Source organism: Gorilla gorilla, chromosome 18 (assembly GCF_029281585.2).
Source record: "Gorilla gorilla gorilla isolate KB3781 chromosome 18, NHGRI_mGorGor1-v2.1_pri, whole genome shotgun sequence".
In the NCBI taxonomy this organism is placed as follows: Eukaryota; Metazoa; Chordata; class Mammalia; order Primates; family Hominidae; genus Gorilla; species Gorilla gorilla.
This window is the reverse complement of record NC_073242.2, coordinates 39068680-39080176: the sequence shown is the minus strand read 5'-3', so window position 1 is coordinate 39080176 and position 11497 is coordinate 39068680.

Here is an 11497-nt window from a genome sequence, read left to right as displayed (position 1 = left end):
GGAATGGAAAGGAATGGAATGGAATGGAATCAACCCGAGTAGAACGGAATGGAATGGAATGGAATGGAATGGAATGGAACGGAACGGAACGGAACGGAAAGGAACGGAACGGAACCGAACGCAACGCAACGGAACGGAGCGGAACGGAACGGAACGGAATGGAATGAAATGGAATGGATTGGAATCGAGTGGAATGGAATGGAATGGAATGGAATGGAATGGAATGGAATCGAATCGAATGGAATCGAATGGAACCGAATGGAATGGAATGGAATGGAATGGAATGGAATGGAATGGAATGGAATGGAATGGAATGGAATGGAATCAACCCGAGTAGAACGGAATGGAATGGAATGGAACGGAACGGAACGGAACGGAACGGAACGGAACGCAACGCAACGGAACGGAACGGAACGGAACGGAGTGGAATGGAATGGAATGGAATCGAATGGAATGGAATGGAATGGAATGGAATGGAATGGAATGGAATGGAATGGAATGGAATGGAATCAACTCGAGTAGAATGGAATGGATTGGAATGGAATGGAATGGAATGGAATTCAATGCAATAGAATGGAATGGAATGGAATGGAATGGAATGGAATGGAATGGAATGCAATGGAATAGAATGGAAAGAATGGAATGGAATGGGAAGAAATGGAATGGAATGGAATGGAATGAAATTGAATGGAATCGAACGGAATCGAATGGAATGGAGTGGAATAGAATCGAAACAACCCGAGTAGGACGGAGTGGAATGGAATGGAACGGAATGGAATGGAATGGAATCGAATGAAATGGAATGGAATGGAATGGAATCAACCCGGGTGGAGTGGAGTGGAGTGGAGTGGAGTGGAGTGGAGTGGAGTGGAGTGGAATGGAATGGAATGGAATGGAATGGAATGGAATGGAATGGAATAGAATGGAATCAACCCGAGTAAAACGGACTGGAATGGAATGGAATGGAATGGAATGGAATGGAATGGAATGGAACGGAATGGGACAGAACGGAATGGAACGGAACGGAACGGAACGGAATGGAATGGAATGAACCCGAGTAGAATGGAAAGGAATGGAATGGAATGGAATGGAATGGAATGGAATGGAATGGAATTGAATGGAATGGAATGGAAACGAATCGAATGGAATCGAATGGAATGCAATGGAATGGATTGGAATGGAATGGAATGGAATGGAGTGGAATGGAATGGATTCAACCCGAATAGAACAGAATGGAATGGAATGGAATGGAATGGAATGGAATGGAATAGAATTCAATGCAAAAGAATGGAATGGAATGGAATGGAATGGAATGGAAAGGAATCGAATTGAATCGAATGCAATCGAATGGAATGGAATGGAATAGAATGGAATCAACCCGAGTAGAACGGAATGGAATGGAATGGAATGGAATGGAATGGAATGGAATGGAATGGAACAGAACGCAACGGAACGGAACGGAAAGGAATGGAAAGGAATGATCAACCCGAGAAGAACGGAATGGAATGGAATGGAATGAAATGGAATGCAATGGAATGGAATCGAATGGAACGAACCCGAGTAGAACGGAACAGAACGGAACGGAACGGAACAGAACGGAACGGAACGGAATGGAGTGAAATGCAATGGAATGGAATCGAATGGAATCGAATGGAATGGAATGGAATGGAATGGAATGGAATCGAATGGAATCGAATGGAATCGAATGGAATGGAATGGAATAGAATGGAATCTACCCGAGTAGAACGGAATGGAATGGAATGGAATGGAATGGAATGGAATGGAATGGAATGGAACGGAATGGAACGGAACGCAATGGAATGGAATGGAACGGAATGATCAACCCGAGTAGAACGGAATGGAATGGAATGGAATGGAATGGAATGGAATGCAACGAACGCGAGTAGAACGGAACAGAACGGAACGGAACGGAACGGAATGGAATGGAACGGAATGGAGTGAAATGGAATGGAATGGAATCGAATGGAATGGAATGGAATGGAATGGAATGGAATGGAATGGAATGGAATCGAATCGAATCGAATCGAATGGAATGGAATGGAATGGATTGGAATGGAATGGTATGGAATGGAATGGAATCATCCCCAGTAGAACCGAATGGAATGGAATGGAATGGAATGGAATGGAATGGAATCCAATGGAATGGAATGGAATAGAATGGAATCAACCCGAGTAGAACGGAAAGGAATGGAATGGAATGGAATGGAATGGAATGGAATGGAATGGAATGGAATGGAATGGAACGGAATAGAACGGAACGGAACGTTACGGAACGCAACGCAACGGAAGGGAACGGATCGGAACGGAACGGAACGGAATGGAATGTAATGGAATCAACCCGAGTAGAACGGAATGGAATGGAATGGAATGGAATGGAAAGGAACGGAACGGAACGGAACGGAACGGAACGGAACGCAACGCAACGGAACGGAACGGAACGGAACGGAACGGAATGGAGTGAAATGGAATGGAATGGAATCGAATGGAATCGAATGGAATGGAATGGAATGGAATGGAATGGAATGGAAAGGAATCGAATCGAATCGAATCGAATCGAATCGAATCGAATGGAATCGAATGGAATGGAATGGAATGGAATGGAATTCAATGGAATAGAATGGAATGGAATGGAATTCAATGGAATAGAATGGAATGGAATGCAATGGAATGGAATGGAATGGAATGGAATGGAATGGAATGGAACGGAATGGAATTCAATGGAATGGAATGGAATGGAATGGAATGGAATGGAATGGAATCGAATGGAATCGAATGGAATCGAAAGGAATGGAGTGGAATAGAATGGAGTCAACCCGAGTAGAACGGAACTGAACGGAATGGAACGGAACGGAACGGAACGGAACGGAGTGAAATGGAATGGAATGGAATCGAATAGAACCGAATGGAATGGAATGGAATGGAATGGAATGGAATGGAAAGGAATGGAATGGAATGGAATGGAATGGAATGGAATGGAATCGAATCGAATGGAATTGAATGGAATCGAATTGAATGGAATGGAATGGAATGGAATGGAATCAACCCGAGTAGAACGGAATGGAATGGAATGGAATGGAATGGAATGGAATGGAATGGAATGGAATGGAATGGAATGGAATTCAATGGAATAGAATGGAATGGAACGGAATGGAATGGAATGGAATCGAATGGAATCGAATGGAATCGAATGGAATGGAATGGAATAGAATGGAATCAAACCGAGTAGAAAGGAATGGAATGGAATGGAATGGAATGGAATGGAATGGAATGGAATGGAATGGAATGGAATGGAATGGAATGGAATGGAATCAACCACAGTAGAAAGGAATGGAATGGAATGGAATGGAATGGAATGGAATGGAATGGAATGGAATGGAATGGAATTGAATGGAGTGGAATGGGATCAAATGGAATCGAATGGAATCGAATGGAATGGAATCGAATGGAATGGAATGGAATGGAATGGAATGGAATGGAATGGAATGGAATGGAATGGAATCAACCCGATTAGAACGGAATGGAATGGAATGGAATGGAATGGAATGGAATGGAATGCAATGGAATGGAATTCAATGGAATAGAAAGGAATGGAATGGAATTGAATGGAATGGAATGGAATGGAATCGAATGGAATTGAATGGAATGGAATGGAATGGAATGGAATAGAATGGAATTAACCCGAGTAGAACGGAACGGAATGGAATGGAATGGAACGGAACGGAACGGAACGGAACCGAACGGAATGGAATGCAACGGAACGGAACGGAACGGAACGGAACGGAACGGAACGGAATGGAATGGAATCAACCCGAGTAGAACGGAATGGAATGAAATGGACCGGAATGGAACAGAAGGGAATGGAACGGAACGGAACGGAACGGAATTGAATGGAGTGAACCAGAGTAGAGCGGAATGGAATGGAATGGAATGGAATGGAATGGAATGGAATGGAATCGAATCGAATGGAATGGAATGGAATGGAATGGAATGGAATGGAATGGAATGGAATGGAATGGAATGGAATGGAATCAAACAGAGTAGAACGGAACGGAACGGAACGGAACGGAATGGAACGGAACGGAACGGAACGGAATGGAATGGAATGAACCCGAGTAGAACGGAATGGAATGGAATGGAATGGTATGGAATGGAATGGAAGGGAATCGAATGGAATGGAATGGAATGGAATGGAATGGAATAGAATAGAATCAACCCGAGTAGAACGGAATGGAATGGAATGGAATGGAACGGAACGGAACGGAATGGAGTGAAATGGAATGGAATGGAATCGAATGGAATCGAATGGAATGGAAAGGAATGGAATGGAATGGAATGGAATTGAATGGAATGGAATGGAACGAACCCGAGTAGAACGGAACGGAACGGAACGGAACGGAACGGAATGGAGTGAAATGGAATGGAATGGAATCGAATGGAATCGAATGGAATGTAATGGAATGGAATGGAATTGAATGGAATCGAATGGAATCGAATGGAATGGAATGGAATGGAAAGGAATCAACCCGAGTAGAACGGAATGGAATGGAATGGAATGGAATGGAATGGAATGGAATGGAATGGAATCAACCCGTGCAGAATGGAATGGATTGGAATGGAATGGAATGGAATGGAATTCAATGGAATAGAATGGAAGGGAATGGAATGGAATGGAATCGAATGGAATGGAATGGAATGGAATGGAATGGAATGGTATGGAATGGAATGGAATTCAATGGAATAGAATGGAATGGAATGGAATGGAATGGAATCGAATGGAATTGAATGGAATCGAATGGAATGGAATGGAATAGAATGGAATCAACCCGAGTAGAACGGAACGGAACGGAATGGAATGGAATGGAATATAATGGAATGGAATGGAATGGAATGGAATGGAATGGAATGGAATGGAATGGAATGGAATGGAACGGAACGGAATGGAACGGAATGGAGTGAAGTGGAATGGAATGGAATCGAATGGAATGGAATGGAATGGAATGGAATGGAATGGAATGGAATGGAATGGAACGAACCCGAGTAGAACGGAATGGAACGGAACGGAACGGAACGGAATGGAGTGAAATGGAATGGAATGGAATCGAATGGAATAGAATGGAATGGAATGGAATGGAATGGAATGGAATGGAATGGAATGGAATGGAATCGAATGGAATGGAATGGAACGGAATGGAATGGAATGGAATGGAATGGAATGGAATGGAATGGAATGGAATGGAATGGAATGGAATCAACCCGAGTAGAACGGAATGGAATGGAATGGAATGGAATGGAATGGAATGGAATGGAATGGAAACAACCCGTGTAGAATGGAATGGATTGGAATGGAATGTAATGGAATGGAATGGAATGGAATGGAATGGAATGGAATGGAATGGAATAGAATGGAATGGAATGGAATGGAATGGAACCGAATGGAATGGAATGGAATGGAATGGAAAGGAATGGAATGGAATGGAATTGAATGGAATCAACCCGAGTAGAATGGAATGGATTGGAATGGAATGGAATGGAATGGAATGGAATGGAATGGAATGGAATGGAATCGAATGGAATCGAATGGAATCGAATGGAATCGAAAGGAATCGAATGGAATGGAATGGAATAGAATGGAATCAACACGAGTAGAACGGAATGGAATGGATTGGAATGGAATGGAATGGAATGGAACGGAACGGAACGGAACGGAACGCAAGGGAACGGAACGGAACGGAACGGAAGGGAACGGAACGGAATGGAATGGAATGGAATCAACCCGAGTAGAACGGAAAGGAATGGAAAGGAATGGAATGGAACGGAATGGAACAGAACAGAATGGAACGGAACGGAACGGAACGGAATGGAATGGAATGAACCCGAGTAGAACGGAATGGAATGGAATGGAATGGAATGGAATGGGATCGAATCGAATGGAATCGAATGGAATCGTATAGAATGGAATGGAATGGAATGGAATCAACCCGAGTAGAACGGAACGGAACGGAACGGAATGGAACGGAACGGAACGGAATGGAATGGAATTCAATGGAATAGAATGGAGTGGAATGGAATGGAATGGCATGGAATGGAATCGAATGGAATTGAATGGAATCGAATGGAATGGAATGGAATAGAACGGAATCAACCCGAGTAGAACGGAACGGAACGGAATGGAATGGAATGGAATGGAATGGAATGGAATGGAATGAAATGGAATGGAATGGAATGGAACGGAACGGAACGGAACTTAACGGAATGGAATGGAATGGAATGATCAACCCGAGTAGAACGGAATGGAATGGAAAGGAATGGAATGGAATGGAATGGAATGGAATCAACCCGAGTAGAACGGAATGGAATGGAATGGAATGGAATGGAACGGAATGGAACAGAACGGAATGGACCGGAACGGAACGGAACGGAATGGAATGGAATGAACCCGAGTAGAACGGAATGGAATGGAATGGAATGGAATGGAATGGAATGGAATGGAATGGACTGGAATCGAATGGAATCGAATGGAATCGAATGGAATGGAAGGGAATGGAATGGAATGGAATGGAATGGAATCAACCCGAGTAGAACGGAATGGAATGGAATGGAATGGAATGGAATGGAATGGAATGGAATGGAATGGAATGGAATGGAATGGAATGGAATGGAATGGAATGCAATGGAATTCAATGGAATAGAATGGAATGGAATGGAATGGAAAGGAATGGAATGGAATGGAATGGAATGGAATCGAATCGAATCGAATGGAATTGAATAGAATGGAATGGAATGGAATGGAATAGAATGGAATCAACCCGAGTAGAACGGAATGGAATGGAATGGAATGGAATGGAATGGAATGGAATGCAATGGAACGGAACGGAACGGAACCGAACGGAACACAACGGATCGGAACAGAACGGAACGGAATGGAATGGAATGGAATGGAATCAACCCGAGTAGAACGGAATGGAATGGAATGGAATGGAATGGAATGGAATGGAATGGAACGGAATGGAACAGAACGGAATGGAATGGAACGGAACGGAACGGAATGGAATGGAATGAACCCGAGTAGAACGGAATGGAATGGAATGGAATGGAATTTATTGGAATGGAATCGAATCGAATCGAATGGAATTGAATGGAATCGAATGGAATGGAAAGGAATGGAATAGAAAGGAATGGAATGGAATGGAATCAACCCGAGTAGAACGGAACGGAAAGGAACGGAACGGAACGGAACGGAATGGAATGGAATTCAGTGGAATAGAATGGAATGGAATGGAATGGAATGGAAAGGAATGGAATAGAATCGAATGGAATTGAATTGAATGGAATGGAATGGAATGGAATAGAATGGAATCAAACCGAGTAGAACGGAACGGAACGGAATGGAATGGAATGGAATGGAATGGAATTGAATGGAATGGAACGGAACGGAACGCAACGCAACGCAACGCAACGGAACGGAATGGAATGGAATGATCAACCCGAGTAGAATGGAATGGAATGGAATGGAATGGAATGGAATGGAATGGAACGAACCCGAGTAGAACGGAACGGAGCGGAACGGAACGGAAAGGAATGGAATGGAGTGAATTGTAATGCAATGGAATCGAATGGAATGGAATGGAATGGAATGGAATGGAATGGAATCAACCCGAGTAGAACGGAATGGAATGGAATGGAATGGAATGGAACGGAATGGAGCGGAACGGAATGGAACAGAAAGGAACAGAACGGAATGGAATGGAACGAACCCGAGTAGAAAGGAATGGAATGGAATGGAATGGAATGGAATGGAATTGAATAGAATCGAATCGAATCGAATCAAATGGAATCGAAGGGAATGGAATGGAATGGAATGGAATGGAATGGAATGGAATGGAATGGAATGGAATGGAATGGAATGGAATGGAATGGAATGGAATGGAATCAACCCGAGTAGAATGGAATGGAATGGAAAGGAATGGAATGGAATGGAATGGAATGGAATGCAATCAACCCGAGTAGAATGGAATGGAATGGAATGGAATGGAATGGAATGGAATGGAATGGAAAGGAATGGAATGGAATCGAATGGAATTGAATGGAATCGAATGGAAAGGAATGGAATAGAATGGAATCAACCCGAGTAGAACGGAATGGAATGGAACGGAATGGTATTGAATGGAATGCAATGGAATGCAACGGATCGGAACGGAACGCAACGGAATGGAATGGAATGGAATGATCAACCCGAGTAGAACGGAATGGAATTGAATGGAATGGAATGGAATGGAATGGAATGGAACGAACCCGAGTAGAACGGAAAGGAACGGAACGGAACGGAATGGAATGGAGTGAAATGGAATGGAATGGGATCGAATGGAATGGAATGGAATGGAATGGAATGGAATGGAATGGAATGGAATGGAATCAACCCGAGTAAAATGGAATGGACTGCAATGGAATGGAATCGAATGTAATGGAATGGAATGGAATGGAATGGAATGGAATGGAATGGAATGGAATGGAATGGAATCAACCCGAGTAGAACGGAATGGAATGGAATGGAATGGAATGGAATGGAATGGAATGGAATGGAATGGAATGGAACGGAATGGAATGGAATCGAATCGAATGGAATAGAATGGAATGGAATGGAATGGAAAGGAATGGAATGGAATGGAATCAACCCGAGTAGAACGGAATGGAATGGAATGGAATGGAATGGAATGGAACGGAACGGAACGGAACGGAAAGGAACGGAACGGAACGGAACGCAACGCAACGGAACGGAACGGAACGGAACGGAACGGAATGGAATGAAATGGAATGGATTGGAATCGAATGGAATGGAATGGAATGGAATGGAATGGAATGGAATCGAATCGAATGGAATCGAATGGAACCGAATGGAATGGAATGGAATGGAATGGAATGGAATGGAATGGAATGGAATGGAATGGAATGGAATGGAATGGAATGGAATGGAATCAACCCGAGTAGAACGGAATGGAATGGAATGGAACGGAACGGAATGGAACGGAACGGAACGGAACGCAACGCAACGCAACGCAACGGAACGGAACGGAACGGAACGGAATGGAGTGGAATGGAATGGAATGGAATCGAATGGAATGGAATGGAATGGAATGGAATGGAATGGAATGGAATGGAATGGAATGGAATCAACTCGAGTAGAATGGAATGGATTGGAATGGAATGGAATGGAATGGAATTCAATGCAATGGAATGGAATGGAATGGAATGGAATGGAATGGAATGGAATGGAATGGAATGGAATGCAATGGAATGCAATGGAATAGAATGGAAAGAATGGAATGGAATGGGAAGAAATGGAATGGAATGGAATGGAATGAAATTGAATGGAATCGAACGGAATCGAATGGAATGGAGTGGAATAGAATCGAAACAACCCGAGTAGGACGGAGTGGAATGGAATGGAACGGAATGGAATGGAATGGAATGGAATGGAATGGAATGGAATGGAATGGAATCAACCCGGGTGGAGTGGAGCGGAGTGGAGTGGAGTGGAGTGGAGTGGAGTGGAGTGGAATGGAATGGAATGGAATGGAATGGAATGGAATGGAATGGAATGGAATGGGACAGAACGGAATGGAACGGAACGGAACGGAACGGAATGGAATGGAATGAACCCGAGTAGAATGGAAAGGAATGGAATGGAATGGAATGAAATGGAATGGAATGGAATGGAATGGAATGGAAACGAATCGAATGGAATCGAATGGAATGGAATGGAATGGATTGGAATGGAATGGAATGGAATGGAGTGGAATGGAATGGATTCAACCCGAATAGAACAGAATGGAATGGAATGGAATGGAATGGAATGGAATGGAAAGGAATCGAATTGAACCGAATGGAATCGAATGGAATGGAATGGAATAGAATGGAATCAACCCGAGTAGAACGGAATGGAATGGAATGGAATTGAATGGAATGGAATGGAATGGAATGGAACAGAACGCAACGGAACGGAACGGAACGGAATGGAAAGGAATGATCAACCCGAGAAGAACGGAATGGAATGGAATGGAATGAAATGGAATGCAATGGAATGGAATCGAATGGAACGAACCCGAGTAGAACGGAACAGAACGGAACGGAACGGAACAGAACGGAACGGAACAGAATGGAGTGAAATGCAATGGAATGGAATCGAATGGAATCGAATGGAATGGAATGGAATGGAATGGAATCGAATGGAATCGAATGGAATCGAATGGAATGGAATGGAATAGAATGGAATCAACCCGAGTAGAACGGAATGGAATGGAATGGAATGGAATGGAATGGAATGGAATGGAATGGAATGGAATGGAACGGAATGTAACGGAACGCAATGGAATGGAATGGAACGGAATGATCAACCCAAGTAGAACGGAATGGAATGGAATGGAATGGAATGGAATGGAATGCAACGAACCCGAGTAGAACGGAACAGAACGGAACGGAACGGAACGGAATGGAATGGAACGGAATGGAGTGAAATGGAATGGAATGGAATCGAATGGAATGGAATGGAATGGAATGGAATGGAATGGAATGGAATGGAATCGAATCGAATCGAATGGAATGGAATGGAATGGAATGGATTGGAATGGAATGGTATGGAATGGAATGGAATCATCCCCAGTAGAACCGAATGGAATGGAATGGAATGGAATGGAATGGAATGGAATCCAATGGAATGGAATGGAATAGAATGGAATCAACCCGAGTAGAACGGAAAGGAATGGAATGGAATGGAATGGAATGGAATGGAATGGAATGGAATGGAACGGAATAGAACGGAATGGAACGTTACGGAACGCAACGCAACGGAAGGGAACGGATCGGAACGGAACGGAACGGAATGGAATGTAATGGAATCAACCCGAGTAGAACGGAATGGAATGGAATGGAATGGAATGGAAAGGAACGGAACGGAACGGAACGGAACGGAACGGAACGCAACGCAACGGAACGGAACGGAACGGAACGAAACGGAATGGAGTGAAATGGAATGGAATGGAATCGAATGGAATCGAATGGAATGGAATGGAATGGAATGGAATGGAATGGAATGGAAAGGAATCGAATCGAATCGAATCGAATCGAATGGAATCGAATGGAGTGGAATGGAATGGAATGGAATGGAATTCAATGGAATAGAATGGAATGGAATGGAATTCAATGGAATAGAATGGAATGGAATGCAATGGAATTGAATGGAATGGAATGGAATGGAATGGAATGGAATGGAATGGAATGGAATGGAATGGAATTCAATGGAATGGAATGGAATGGAATGGAATGGAATGGAATGGAATGGAATCGAATGGAATCGAATGGAATCAAAAGGAATGGAGTGGAATAGAATGGAGTCAACCCGAGTAGAACGGAACTGAACGGAATGGAACGGAACGGAACGGAACGGAACGGAGTGAAATGGAATGGAATGGAATCGAATACA